The following is a 15249-nucleotide window of genomic DNA, read 5'->3' on the forward strand; positions in this document are numbered from 1 at the left end:
CCCTTTGCTTCGTGATCACGCAAGAAGTGATGGCGAATATCAATGTGCTTTGTGCGAGAGTGTTGAACCGGATTCTTGGCAATTTTTATGGCACTTTCATTGTCACAAAGGAGTGGTATCCTGTCTAGTTTCACACCAAAGTCCAAAAGGGTTTGCTTCATATATAGAATTTGGGCACAACATGCACCGGCCGCTATATATTCTGCTTCCGCGGTGGACAAAGCCACGGAATTTTGCTTGTTACTCGACCAAGAAACTAGAGAACGCCCAAGCAAGTGGCAACCCCCGGAGGTACTCTTGCGATCCACACGGCGTCCGGCAAAATCCGAATCCGAGTATCCCAAGAGATCTAAGCTAGCGCCTTTGGGGTACCACAAGCCTATGCTAGGGGTGTGCTTGAGATATCGAAGGATCCTATTCACAGCCGAAAGGTGTGATTCCTTTGGGTTAGCTTGAAAACGGGCACACAAGCACACACTAAACATTATATCGGGCCTAGATGCGGTAAGGTAAAGCAAGGATCCTATCATAGAACGATAGAGGGATAGATCAACCGATTTACCGTCCACATCCAAGTCGAGATGCCCATTGGTTGCCATGGGTGTCTTGATTGGCTTACATTCATCCATCTTGAACTTCTTCAAGATATCTTTAGTATACTTTTCTTGATAGATGAATGTCCCTTCCTTCATTTGTTTGACTTGAAAACCAAGGAAGAAGGTCAATTCGCCAATCATGGACATCTCGAATTCCCTAGACATCATGGTAGCAAACTCATGGCTTAGTAAATCATTAGTTGAGCCAAAGATAATATCGTCAACATAAATTTGACAAATGAAAAGATCCCCGTTGACGTCTTTTGTGAACAAAGTGGTGTCCACCCTCCCGATCTTGAAGCCTTGCATGATTAGGAAGTCACGAAGCCTCTCATACCAAGCCCTTGGAGCTTGTTTGAGCCCATAGAGTGCCTTATGCAACCTATAAACATGGTTAGGATTCCTCGGATCTTCAAACCCAGGAGGTTGCTCAACATAAACAAGTTCGTTAATAAAGCCATTTAAGAATGCACTTTTCACATCCATTTGATATAACTTAATGTTATGATGTGAAGAGTAAGCAAGAAGGATGCGGATAGCTTCAAGTCTTGCGACCGGAGCAAAAGTTTCACCAAAATCCAAACCTTCGACTTGAGAAAACCCTTTTGCCACAAGTCTTGCTTTGTTGCGTACCACCACCCCATGTTCATCTTGCTTGTTTCGAAAGACCCACTTTGTGCCGATGATGTTCTTGTCTTTCGGAGGTGCTTCAAGGACCCAAACTTCATTGTGAGTGAAATTGTTCAATTCTTCTTGCATGGCCATCACCCAATCCGAGTCCTCAAGCGCTTCCTCTATGCTAGTGGGTTCAATACAAGAAACAAACAAGTGATGTTCGCAAAATGAAGCATGCTTAGAGCGAGTTCTTACTCCTTTGGTAGGACTACCAATGATTTGACCAATTGGATGATCCTTGGAGATGCGACCATGCTTCACTAGCGGTATTTGCGTGGATGCTTGTTGGGGTGGATCATGGGTGACTTGTGCTTGTGGTGGAACATTTTTCTCTTCTTGTTCTTGGACTTGGGGTGTTGGCGTTGACACATTTTCTTGAGGTAGTGGATCAACTTTATCTTGATCTTCATCCACTTGGGGTGCCGTGGAGGTGTTTGGTAAAGATGAGGAAGTTCCTCCCCCTTGATCATTGCCTTCATGCACCTCCTCCGGCTTGATATTCCCAATAGACATCTTCTTCAAGGCTTCTTCAATCTTTCATCCCCTATATTTTCATAGCCAACAACCTCCTCTTGGGAGCCATTAGATTCATCAAACTCCACATCACATGTTTCTTCAACTAACCCGGAGGTTTGATTGAATACTCTATATGCTTTGGAGTTTGATGCATAACCAAGAAAGAAACCTTCATCACATCTACTCTCAAACTTACCGAGCCTTTTCTTCTTATAGATGAAGCATTTGCAACCAAAGTCTCGAAAGTATGATATATTTGGTTTCCTCCCGGTGATGAGCTCATATGGAGTTTTCTCGAGGAGTCGGTGAGGATACACTCGGTTGGATGCATGACACGCCGTGTTGATTGCTTCCGCCCAAAACTTCTCGGACGTACCATAATCATCTAACATTGCTCTTGCTAGGGTGATGAGTGTCTTGTTCTTTCTTTCCACCACTCCATTTTGTTGAGGCATGTAGGTGGCGGAAAACTCATGTTTGACTCCCTCCTCATCGCACCATTCTTCAATCTTCATATTCTTGAACTCGGTGCCGTTGTCCCTCCGGATCTTCACAATTGGTGAGTTGTACTCCCTTTGAGCTTTTCTTGCAAATGTCTTGAAGATCTCCGGAGTTTCACCCTTATCGCCTAAAAACATAACCCAAGTGTAGCGTGAAAAATCATCAATGATTACTAGGCAATAGAGGTTACCACCAATGCTCTTGTATGAAGTTGGACCAAAGAGATCCATGTGTAGTAGCTCGAGCGGCTTGAAGGTAGACAACATCGTCTTGATAGGATGATGTGTTGCAACTTGCTTCCCGGCTTGACATGCTTTGCATAGCTTGTTCTTGTCAAAAGTAACGTCCTTTATGCCGGTGATTATCCCTCTCTTGTGGGCTTTCTTGAGGTTGATCATGCCAATATGAGCAATTCTTCTATGCCAAAGCCACCCAAGAGACGACTTGGTGAAGAGGCAAGTCATGGTCCTTGTTTGCTTTGAAGAGAAATCCACCAAGTAGATGTTGCCATGCCTAAACCCTGTGAATACCAATGACTTGTCTTTCTCATGAGTTACTACAACACCATTCTTGTCAAAGGCACACGTTAGTCCAAGATCACATAATTGAGCAATAGAAATAAGATTAAAACTAAGTGCTTCTACAAACAAAACATTTGAAATGGATAAATCTTTTGAAATTGCAATTCTACCCAAACCTAAGACTTTCCCCCTTGAGTTATCACCATAGGTGACATGTTCATGATCGCCGGGGTCTTCAAGAGAGGTGAACATGCTATCATTGCCGGTCATGTGTTGAGAGTAACCGCTATCAAGTACCCAATGTTTTCCACCGGCTTTGTAGTTCACCTACACACATGAGAATTCATTTTTGAGTTTTAGGAACCCAAACAAGCTTTGGGCCTTGCACATGTGTGACAAGAGCTTTTGGGACCCAAAGTTGCTTGGGGAGCTTCTTCTTTGACTCCTTAGCGATTTTGCCAATGAACTTGGCCTTCACCTTGCCCTTCACTTTGCTCAAGAGAAAATGGTTATTTTGGAACATTGATGAGTAATTCTTGGGTAAGTTAGGAAGAGGACGTGATGGTAAAGTGCACTCCCTAGTGTGGTGCCCGGTGACTTGGCAATGTTGGCAATATGAACCAACTTCCTTGATGAAGCTTGTCTTGATCTCCGGAGAAGGAGTTGTAGCCATATTTGGCTCCGAAAATGAACCAAGACCTCTCTTGCCATAGTCACGGGCATTGTTGAAGAGAATCTCCTTGTGGATGTATTCTCCTCTTGAGAGTTTCTCTACACTACTCTTGAGGCTTGCTACTTGATCCATCAATTCCTTTTCCCTAGAAGAAGCAAGCTTGGGCACAATATTAGTGGCATTTGCATCAATGAGTAGGTCATCACATGAAGTAGAAGCATTGACCTTTTCATGAGCAAATTTCTCAAGACTTGGGTCAATAACTTCATAGGCAAATTCAAGTTCTTGATACTTGTGAGCCAACTCCCTATGCTCTTGTTTGAGCTTTTTGTGGCTCTCTTCAACTTGCTTAGCAAGTACAAGTGACTCATTGTGCTTTTTGAGCAAGTCATTGTACTTACCAAGTAAGTCGGAGTGGGCAAGCTCTAACTTGGCATGAGTGCTCTCAAGACTTTTGACTTTGCCCTTTTCCCTCTTGATGACGGATGTATACTCATTAATGAGGTTAGTGAATTCATTAGGATCAAGTTCTTCGTCACTATCATCTTCACTATCTACCTCACATACCTTGGTGTTACCTTTTGCCATGAGGCACATAGGAGGCGGAGGTAGAGGTGGTTCTTCATTGGTGAGGGCGATGGTGACGATGTCTCCTTCATCACTTAAATCTTCACTTGAAGAGACATCGGTCACCCACTCTTGTTTTTCCACCAAGAAACTTTTCTTGGTGTGCCCTTTCTTCTTTGGGAAGAGCTTGGTCTTCTTGTCATGGGTCTTCTTCTTCCCAAATCTCTTGTTTTTGCTCTTTCTTTCCTCTTCTTCATCATCGCTTGAATCATGGCGATGCTTGTTCTTGTTGTCCTTGTTTCGTTTATCCGACTTGGGACAATTTGGACGGATGTGACCTTTTTCTCCACAATTGTAGCAAATCTTGTTCTTGACATCCATTGGCCGGAACATCCCCTTTTTGGAATCAAAGTTCAAACCCTTCTTATTGATCTTTTCATTCAAGCGTGTGAACTTTCTCATCATGAGAGCAAGTTCCACATCATCTTCAACATCGGATGAGCTTTCATGATGATCATCTTCTTCATTGCTTGAGCTTGAATCTTGTTTGACCATTCTGAGCTTGCGGGATTTGTTTGTCTTGGTCTTTAGAGCAATTGACTTGCTTGAAGTTGGCTCTTCGGACATACCAAGAATGCTCATTTCATGAGCGCGAATTTTCCCCACAAGTTCTCCTACTTCCATTGCGTCAAGATCCTCCTTTTGAAGCATAGCATTAATGATGTTATACTTGGGCTTCGGGAGGAGCATGAGAATCTTGCGATTGATGGAGGCACTGTTAATTTTGGATATTTCAAGTGCATTAATGTCCTTGACAATGACATTCAAGCGAGAATACATATCATTGCAATTTTCATGAGCTAGCATTTTAAAGGAATCATACTTAGCTCTAAACAAGTGATATTTTTGCTCACGAACTTTAGTGGAACCTTCATGAATTTCAATGAACTCCTTCCAAATATAACTTGCTAAGTCCATGCCATTAACTCTAGCAAAGACTTCCTCACTAATAGCTTTGAAAATTGCATTTCTAGCTTTAGCATTCCATTTTAATTGTTCGGTGATGGGAGTTCCGGTGAACCCGACCTTAGTTGCCGACCACACTTCGGGGGCGATCGCATCAAGGTATGCGGCCATGCGAACTTTCCAATAAGCAAAGTTCTTGCCCTCGAAGTGAGGCGGCGAACCACCCATCTTGGCCATAGCTCTACGCGGTGAAGCCTAATGATCCAAATGAGCAACGAGGCTCTGATACCAATTGAAAGGATCGATGGACCAAGAGGGGGGGGGTGAATTGGGCCTTTTTCAAATTCTAAAACAAGGTAAAGCAACCTTAACCTATGCAAAACTAGAAAGGCACCAATTCACCAACCGGGTAACTAAACTACCTACGCAAGCTAAGAAAGATAAAAAGAGGTAAAGCCTAGCAAGGTAGAGCAAAGTAATGATCCCTAAATCAAGCACATGAATAAATTGCATGAAAGATAATGCTTGAATAAGTAAAGTGGACAAGAGACAACAGGATTTTTTCCCGTGGTATCGATGTGTTGGCACACACCCCTAATCCATGTTGTGACACTCACAAAGAGTTTTGTCACCTCCCAAGTCACAAAGACGAGGGCGCTCACTAAGAGTCTCCGTTCACCATCCCGGTGTGGTGGAGATCAAGCCACGAACAATCTTCTTCTCCGGGCTCCTACAATCCTTGGCAAGCTCTGCGAGAATCACCTCAATCACCAAGATCGCCTAGGTGATACCAATCACCAAGAGTAACAAGCTAAGGCCTTCACTTGAGCAGGAACCGATCACCAAGAACGGATGCACACAAGCTTCTCTCTACTCAAGTCCTTAATCTTGCTTCTTGAATGATTGAATGAACATGTATGTGAAATGATGAAGCTCAAGGTGGCTCTTGACTATAGTATGAGTGTTTGGATGTTGCCTGGTGTCAAGAGTAGTAAAATGACCCATTGGAGGGGTATATATAGGCAGCTCACACGAATAGAGCCGTTGGAGAAAAAGCTGCCAGAAAACTGCGTAGCGCCGGTTAATCCGACGTACCTCCAATAGTCATCGTCGGTTTAACCGGTGAATGTAAACTACCCCTTCTGAAAACTAGCCATTACAGCTTGGGCAGATTAACCGACGTATCATCGGTTTAACCGATGAGTGTAGTTGTCCACTGATCAACTGAAAAACCAAGTCTCTGGACAACTGCACCGACGTCCCATTTCAAATACGTCGGTTTAACCGATGAGTGTAGTTGTCCACTAATCAACTGAAAAATCAAGTCTCTGGACAACTGCACCGACATCACATTTCAAATACGTCGGTTTAACCGGTGTATTGACTTGTCCAGACTCTGCTGACTTCATTTAACCGACGTATAGAAAAGTTGAAGCGTCGGTTAAACCGGTGTTAAGGATTTTTTCTGATTTTGCCTTTTCTGATTTGAGTCTTGAATGAAATCCAATTATTCTTGAGATATAAGTTGAGAACCACATATTTGAGCTTCTAGAAATCTGAGTGACCATTGTGTGCATCCATTTTCAAATGACCATGTCCATGCTCAAGTTACTTAGCCTAAACCCCTCTTAATAGTGCGATCACTACAAAACTATAAAACCTATACTAACCTAAGTGTCCTTCTCAACCTTATGACACTTAGGACTAGAAAGATCCTTAGTCTTGACATATTATTGAGTTGAATGCCGAGATCGCCTTTTTGAAAATTAGGGGCCTCTTTTGACATATGACCAAATGAGCCATAATGATCTATAAAGCTGCACAAACTCATTAGTCACAATAATGGTTGTCATTAATCACCGAAACATACCTTGAGGGCCTAGATGCTTACACCTCCATATCTTCAGAGCTTGCACAACTGTGGCTAACTCCAGATAATGAGTGGAATAATTCAGCTCGTGCCGGCGCAACTGCCGCGAAGCATAAGCTATCACTCTGCCTTCCTGCATCAGGACACAACCAAGACCATCCCTCGAAGCATCACAATACACTGTGAACCTCTTGCTCTGGTCTGGCAGAGTAAGGACTGGCGCCGTAGTTAACCTCTTCTTCAGCTCCTCGAAGGCCTTCTGACGCTCATCAGTCCAAGAGAAATCCACACCCTTCTCCAGCAAGGAAGTCAAAGGCTTCGCAATCTTGGAGAAATTCTCAATGAACCTCCGATAATAACCTGCTAAGCCCAGAAAAGAGCGGACTTCCTTCACCGTCTGCGGTACAACCCAGTCAAGCACATCCTTCACCTTCCCGGGGTCCACAGCAATACCTCCCTTGGAGATGACATGACCGAGGAAAGGAACCTCGTCAATCCAAAATTCGCACTTGCTGAGCTTGGCATACAGCTTGTGCTCTCTGAGCCTCTGCAACACAAGCCTCAGATGCTTCTCATGCTCTGCTTCTGACTTGGAATATATCAGGATATCATCAATAAATATCACCACAAAGGTGTCCAGATAATCCATGAAAACCTTGTTCATCAGATGCATGAAGAAAGCCAGAGCATTAGTCAAGCCAAAAGACATGACCGTATACTCGTATAGCCCATACTTGCAGGTGAATGCCATCTTCTGAATATCCTCAGGACGAATCTTCAGCTGGTGATAACCCGAACGCAGATCAATCTTCGAGAATACACAAGCGCCCTGAAGCTGATCGAAGAGATCCTCAATATACGGCAATGGATGCTTGTTCTTGATGGTGACTGCATTCAGATCCCGATAATCGACGCACATTCTCTTCGTTCCATCCTTCTTCTCTACCAGCAATACAGGGAAAGCCTAAGGAGAGAAACTACGACGGATATAACCCTTAGCTAGCAACTCGTCGATGGTCTTCTTAACTTCCTCATGCTCAACAGGTGCCATACGATAGGGCCTCTTAGCAATAGGAGCTGTGCCAGGCAAGAGATCAATAGAAAACTCAATGTCGCGATCAGGCGGCATACCTGGCAAATCATCCGGAAAGACATCCGGGAATTCTGACACCACGCGAATACCATCCGTGGGTCTAGCCTCCATCTGATGAAGAAATCCAGAAGGCTCAGTGGCACCAACAGTAACCTCCTGACCATCCGGTGCTGACAGAAGAACCGTCCTCTGAGCACAATCTATCCGGACTCCCCACTTAGCAAGAGTCTCCATCCCGAGGATCACATCAATACCCTTGGTGTCTAGCACCATCAGATTAGCACTAAACTCTACCCCCCTTATGACAATACTGACTCTGGGACAGAAGATATGAGACCTCAACTGCCCTCCCGGTGAAGATACTAACATGCCCCTCTTTAACGTCCTAGTATGAATACCATGATGCTCAACAAAAGACTGGGTGATGAAAGAATGCGTAGCACCAGTATCGAAAAGCACTGTAGCAGGGTGGGTATTGACCATGAACGTACCAATAACCACGTTGGGAGCCTCGGCCGCTGACTCGGCCGTCACGTGGTTCACCCTGCCTTGAGCTGGGGCCTTGGGCAGTGCTGCACGCCCCTGCTGTCCTGCCTGCGCCTTCCGGGGACAGACGTTGGCGTAGTGCCCCGGCTCGCCGCAGTGGAAGCACACTCGTGGGAATGCTGGAGCCTGCTGCCCGGCAGGAGGAGGAGGCACTCCCTGCTGCGGAGCTGGTGGAGCCGGTGGAGTAGAGCGTGCCGGAGGCGCTGGAAACCTCTGGCCCGGTCCCGCCTGCTGCTGCTGCTAAGGACGAGGCGGGTGCTGCTGCTGCTGATACTGCTGGACCTGCCTCTGGTGCTGCTGCTGCTGCTGCTGCGGGTACTGGTATCGAGGCCGAGTGTTGCTACCCGATGCAACAGGAGCCATCTTCCTCTTCTTATCCTCAATCTCCCGGCACTTGCGCTCGGTGTTGAGGGCAGCATCAACCAGCTGGTTGAAGTTGTCGAAGCGGTGGTTCATGAGCGCATACTCCAGGTGGTCATCCAGTCCCTCCCTGAAGCGCTCCTGCTTATCGCCATCATGGGCGACCTCAGCGGGGGCGTAGCGAGCGAGCTGGAGGAAGCGGTCACGGTACTCAGTCACCGTCATGGCTCCCTGAAATGATAATCACCGGAAAGAAGATGGGAATTTACTCAACATTTCTTGTAGCAAGGGTGGGTTTGAGCTCAAAAAGGAATTGCGGAAAGATTTTACTCGGGTTTTACCTGCTTAAGTGCAAGGAACTCCTTGTGCTTCATCTTCATCACACCAGCAGGGATGTGGTGGTGCCTGAAACGCTCCCGGAACTGGACCCAAGTGAGAGTGTCGCGGTCCCGAGCTGGGTAGGACTCCCACCAGTCGAGGGCTGAGCCTCGCAGCTGTCCTGCTGCGTACAGGACTCGCTCCCTGTCGTCGCACTGAGCGACATCCAACTGGCGCTCCACCTGGCGAAGCCAGTCGTCAGCCTAAAGTGGATCAGCCGCATGAGCGAACGTCGGCGGGTGACCCCTCAGAAAGTCCGCGCGCCGGTCGCGGGGCTGCTGCGGTGGAGGAGGTGGCGGCTGAGCGTGGATCTGCTGCAGCGTCTGAACGGTGTTGTTCAGGGTGGCCATCATCTGCATCTGGAGCTGGAAGAACTGCTCCGGAGTCAGAGGTGGGGGCATTGGTAGTGGCTGGTCAGTGCTCTGGTTGTTCTGCCCCTGCTGGCCAGAACCGGTGCCGGTGCTCCTGGTGTTCACCATCTGTTTGCAGCATAGCGAAATTTATAAGAGATAGATATGGTATAACTTCGGGAAGGAAAACTCTAAAAGGATAAAGTAGGGAGAAAGGAATGTACGGTTTTACCCCCAACGTTCTAACTCAGCTTTTGATTATTTAATTTAGGTTCGTATTAAGGTCGTTTTGCATGAACAAGTCTTGCTTCTAACTATGCAATCAACCAAAAATCCAAATCAAACATTTGCACAATAACAAACATTCAATATTCACAACTTAGTCGAGTTTATCACACTACTCGACTAACACCCTCGTTATAGCGTATTTTTATTGGGATAGCTTAAACTTATAGCATATAGGGTTAGACACTCGGGCCAACGTCTACGGAAAACTCAAGCTATTTCTCAGAAAGGACAGGAGAGAGATAGCAAATCAAGGACTTAAAACTCAAGGAATAGAAGTAGGGAATGATGTTAGAAGATTTGCGGAAGCAAGGAAAGAGAAAAGAAGTCCTAAACTCGACCAGTTCTATTTAGGCTTCATCCTACAGTCGACACGGCTCTGATACCAATCTGTCACACCCGATTTATAAGAACATAAATTGAGCCATCATATATGCGCCAGGATCAAGTCACGCATATATACAACAGATTATCAAGATATCACAACACATGTCACGAATAAAAGCGTATAAATTATAAAAGGAATGTCTTTAGTACAACTGAATCAAGAATCAGTTCAAGGCGTGCGGAAGCGTAAAATAAATACATGAAGAGTAGGGCGTCACAGGGACGTCAACTGGGAGACAAACGCCTAGAAGTCGTCGAATGCGTCGATGTAGTCCTCCACGTCGCCTGGTACTGAGCAGCAGTCGAAGAGGTCCCAAAGAGAACAGAAGAGATGGAGAGGCAAGTGTGAGTACAAACTAGTACTCAACAAGTATAACACAAACTATGAGGCTCTAGGCTAGCTGACTCAACTGCATTAGCTTTTAGTCTTGGCAAACTTTATTAAAACTATTTACTATAAGTGGATGAATTACCATAAACCCAAATTGCATAAGAAATTAATCAATATTAATTAAGAACTACTGAGAACCATCCAAACCAAAACCACCCGGGGAATCTCCCTAATCAAAGGTTGATAACCCCACTAATCAAAAGGAGGATCTGGGCCGCTCATGACTGTGAGCACAGCTGATATATCAGTTTTACACTCTTGAGAGGTTGCACAACTTTACCCACAAGTCGTGAGCTATGCTAGTTGTTTATCACACTTCCTTAGGTGAGATGGCTAGCAAGCACACTACGAGACCGTTACAAAGGATCACATTGGTAAGGTGTAACAGCTAAGGATTCTGGATCAGCTACGATGGGGCCCACCTCCGGGGGTACAAGACACACAGCACAGACCAAGCCGGAGGAGCAGGGACCATTGAAGCTTACCACCCCTCTTGCCCACGCAGGTAAGTTACTCCCGAACCAACACGACCTAATTAGTAAGTCAAGACCGTCCCATTCCAGTCTTGTGGTTGCGCGGTTGTCCCAGGTTGTTGCTCTATGAACCGGTCCTTATGGAGAGTGACCAACCAAGCACTAAGCACCGTGCTGGCCCCCTAAACCATGTTTCTATCAAAAACATCTTTTAAGGAGACGTGAGCCACTCAAGCACACAGCACAGAGGGCCACTCTCAGAATTAAGTTGCATAAGACCATTAATCAAATTTTAATTAAAAAGGACCAAGTTTGTTATAGCGCAGCAACCTAGCACAACTAACCATAATGCAACCCAAAGCATATATATATACAGGATAAAAGGTGGCTAGGAAATCTTTATAGGCATACAGAATTAAAATGCAGTATGAAATTGCATTGAAAAGTGATAGGATGTTCATGTTATACTTGCCTTCCTCAAAGTTCTCCTGCTGCTGCTCAAAAGCTTCAGAAGATGGTGGCTCCTGGTACTGGTCCAGAGGCTCCGCGTCTACTCACGATCGTAATCATCAAGCATGGTCCACACATGCACACATATGCAAACAAGAATAAAAGATAAGAAACAGTACAACATTACATCAAAATAGCACACAAAACTATTCTAAAGCTATTCTATGCGTTACAACGATCGCGTGGATATAAAGAACACCTAAAACGGAGCTATGACGCGAAAACTACGCTTGAAACAAGATCCAGGGACCTATTTGTAAGAAAACTGGAGGTTCTAAGGGGTTCTGCGCAAAAACCGAGGGTCTAAACGCAAATAAAGGGTAGACACAGGGGCTAGCACGTGAAAACCCAAGGCATGGACTACGGGCACTAATTCCAGGAAGCTCAGGGGCCTAAAAGCATAAAACAGGACCTAACCGTAATTATTTTTGAACTACAGATGGACTGCGGGTTGTTTTCTCATAAGGATAGGGACTCTTTAACAAAACCGATGGGCTGAACCGGTAGCTTCTGTTCTGGGCCCTCGGATCGCCATCTAACGGCTTAGATTAGATCTATTACACGAAGGGGTACGCTTGATTTTCATCCATCCGATCAGGATCTAACGCGCCAGAACCCAACATAACGGAAATTCAATCCCACGCGCCGGATCAAGGATGGACGCCCGGGATTTAAGACAAGGGCGAACCGGTACGAGGGAATCACATCCGCTGGATCACGATCTGACGGTCTGGATCAAGGGGCTAGGGATCTAATCCTACCCACTGGCCGCGGATCGGACGGCTCAGAAGAAAAAGGGGGGGTCCGGGCGGCGGTGCGGCGACGGATGCTCACCGGAGTTCGGTCTCCGCGGCGGTGCCTCGTCGGTGCTGGCCAAATCCGCCCTCCGAGGGTCTGTTCGAGCGGGGCTTGAGCTCGGGAGCACCAGAGGAACATGACGAGCGCACCAGAGTAGATGGCACGGACCTGCAGCGGCTGCAGCGGCGCGCTCGGCGGCGGGGCGGATTGGTGCGGTGGCACTAGCCGGTGCGCACGCGCTCGGGCGGCTCGGGCTCGGAACATTGGCGAACAGGTACTAGGTGCGTGCGCTGTGCTAGGCAGGCCGGAACCAGGACACGCCTGGCGGAGCAGGGGACTCACCACGACGGCCTGCGGTTGGACGCACGGCGGGGCACGGGTGAGCGACGTCCGGCCATTGCAGGGAGCTAAGGACCCCAATATCTAGCGCAAACTAATCCGGGGAAGGGTACGATGCTCACCGAGGTGGAAATCGGCCGAAGATGTGGCGGCGTTGCTGGATCACGGCGGAGCAGGGGCGGAGGAATGCGGCGGCGCAGAGGCTCTGCACGGGCGGGGTGCTAGGGTTGGAGGCGGCGGAGCACGGGTGGGGAGATGAGAGCGCAGGGGTCGGGGGTCCCACTTATGGGGCGGCGGAACCCTCGGCATGCGGGCCCAAGCGTGGGCGGCGCGGAGATCCCGGCGGCGGGCTGCACGGCCGTTGCGGAGGGGAAAGGAGAAGAAGCTGACCAGTAGGCCCCAGCTGTCGGAGAGAAGAAGGAGAGGGGCGCACGTGGGCCGGGCTGGCTGTGCGTGAGAGAGGGGAAAGGGAGAGAGGGTGGAGCTCGGGCTGGGAAGGAGCTGGGCCTCGGGCGTGGCCCACGCGGGAAGAAAGGGGAGAGGGGGAAAGGGCCCAAGGAAAAGAGAAGAGAGGAGAGGGGAGGGAAAAGCTGGGCCGGGCCAAAGGGTTTTGGGCTGCTTCCTTTCCCTCTTCATTTCCTTTTTCCTTTTCCACACTCAAACCATTCAAACCATTCCATTTGAATTCAAATAAATTTGAATTCAAACCCAACACAAATAAAACAATGCACCAGCATGAATGCACAAGCAAGTTGACCCTATAATTAATTTTATTTTCTTGTGTTATAAATTTGCTTTAATTGCCACAAAAATTAAAGAAAAACCTGAAAATTTCATTTGAGTCAAAACAAATTCATTAAAATTTAAAGAAATTACCTTAGGGTGTTACAAAAACCAATGCACCAACCAATCAGATAAACCAGAAATATGCTGATAATTCAATCGGCAAGATCCTCCCTTGATCTATCCTTGTAACACAGTACCTTTAATATTCCTATCTCTATTAGCCGTTTTAACCTTTGATAAAACCAAACCGGTTAATCTCTTCTGCTCATATACAGAAACTACTCATGCCGATTTCTCTTCTAGACAGAAATCAGCAGATTTCCTAAAACTGTATAGAGAACTCCCTTCTTTACCAAAACTATCAACTAAACCTCTGTTGTATCCAATCGACTCTGTTATAGTCTTCAACATATAGCCCTTCTTAATTAGTTGTCCCCCTAAAGCTCTGTCTAAGTTTAATTCAGATCTTTCTGGTTGTTGTGTGAGTAGTCTGTTAGATGAGTGCTAGATTGTAACTTTATTGTGAAGTAGAATAGTTTTGTGTACACACTTGAATGTAATGTTGCATTACATGTAGATACGACTACTTCGGCAACGGTACCTATGAGATCTCCCCGGAGTCTGCAGAGGATATTTCTGAAGACCAAGTGGATGTCACCAAGGGATATCGCAAGCCCCGAACCAAAGTTCGGAAGATATTTACATTTCTAACTTCAGCCCCACCAGTAAAGGCAAGCCCCGGACATAAACCCTACTTTATTTACACTGCAACCTATGTTATTTATATCTATCTTTGCATTACGTTCTTAGGAATTACTTGGAACCCTAGATGAATAAATCCTAGGAACCAATGTATTGTACCGGAGTCCTTACCGTATAGATGCTCTGCTAATAGGACCGGTAGAAGTCGGGTGATTTCCTGTCACTCGCGCGATATAGGAGTTGTAATGCTTACATTCCTGTTACCACTATAAGGATGATGGACGGGGTTATGTGCTGTATCTTGGAAGGGAATGATACCCCGTCCGTGTTGTTAAAAATTTTAATAAGGTCGCAGTGTGTGGTGATCGGGGTTAAGCGTTTGAAAGTACTAACCACATGCCGTGAGTTTTGGGTAAGCGGCAAGCCTAGTAACCAATCGGCCCGAGGAGTGGACATACCTCCCACCACATGTATTTGGTTCTTTTGGTTACTTGATTCGATGTGTGGGAATACGTGTTGCAAGAGCAACCAGGAATACGGGTTTTGTAGTCGCGCTACAGACGTATGTCCTGCACTTTGGTAGTGCGTATGGTCCTGCAGTCGCTTGTGGTGGACCTGTCCATGAGTCGGAATGAAAGGCAAACGGTTGCTTCGGAACGACCCTTTGGTGTTCCAAGTGTGTGAGTTAGGTTTACCTTGCAAGGTTTAAAATTCGATTCAGAATCGTTCGCTTCTCACGAAGATTGAGACTGCTTGATCCCTTTGGCACATAGAGTAACAAGAGCAATGCCATAAATATCAAAGATGATGTTTGGCTAAAGATCTTACCATGCTTGAGTAGTTATAGGTGCTTACCTAGAATGGATAATTAACTAGAATCTGAAAGCTAAAAGTTGAAATTAAGGATCTACTCTTTGTTGCTTTTCAGCTGAAACTAAACCCAGAACCATTATAAGCCTTCATAAG

The sequence above is a fragment of the Panicum hallii genome, chromosome 2 (genome assembly GCF_002211085.1).
Source record: "Panicum hallii strain FIL2 chromosome 2, PHallii_v3.1, whole genome shotgun sequence".
In the NCBI taxonomy this organism is placed as follows: Eukaryota; Viridiplantae; Streptophyta; class Magnoliopsida; order Poales; family Poaceae; genus Panicum; species Panicum hallii.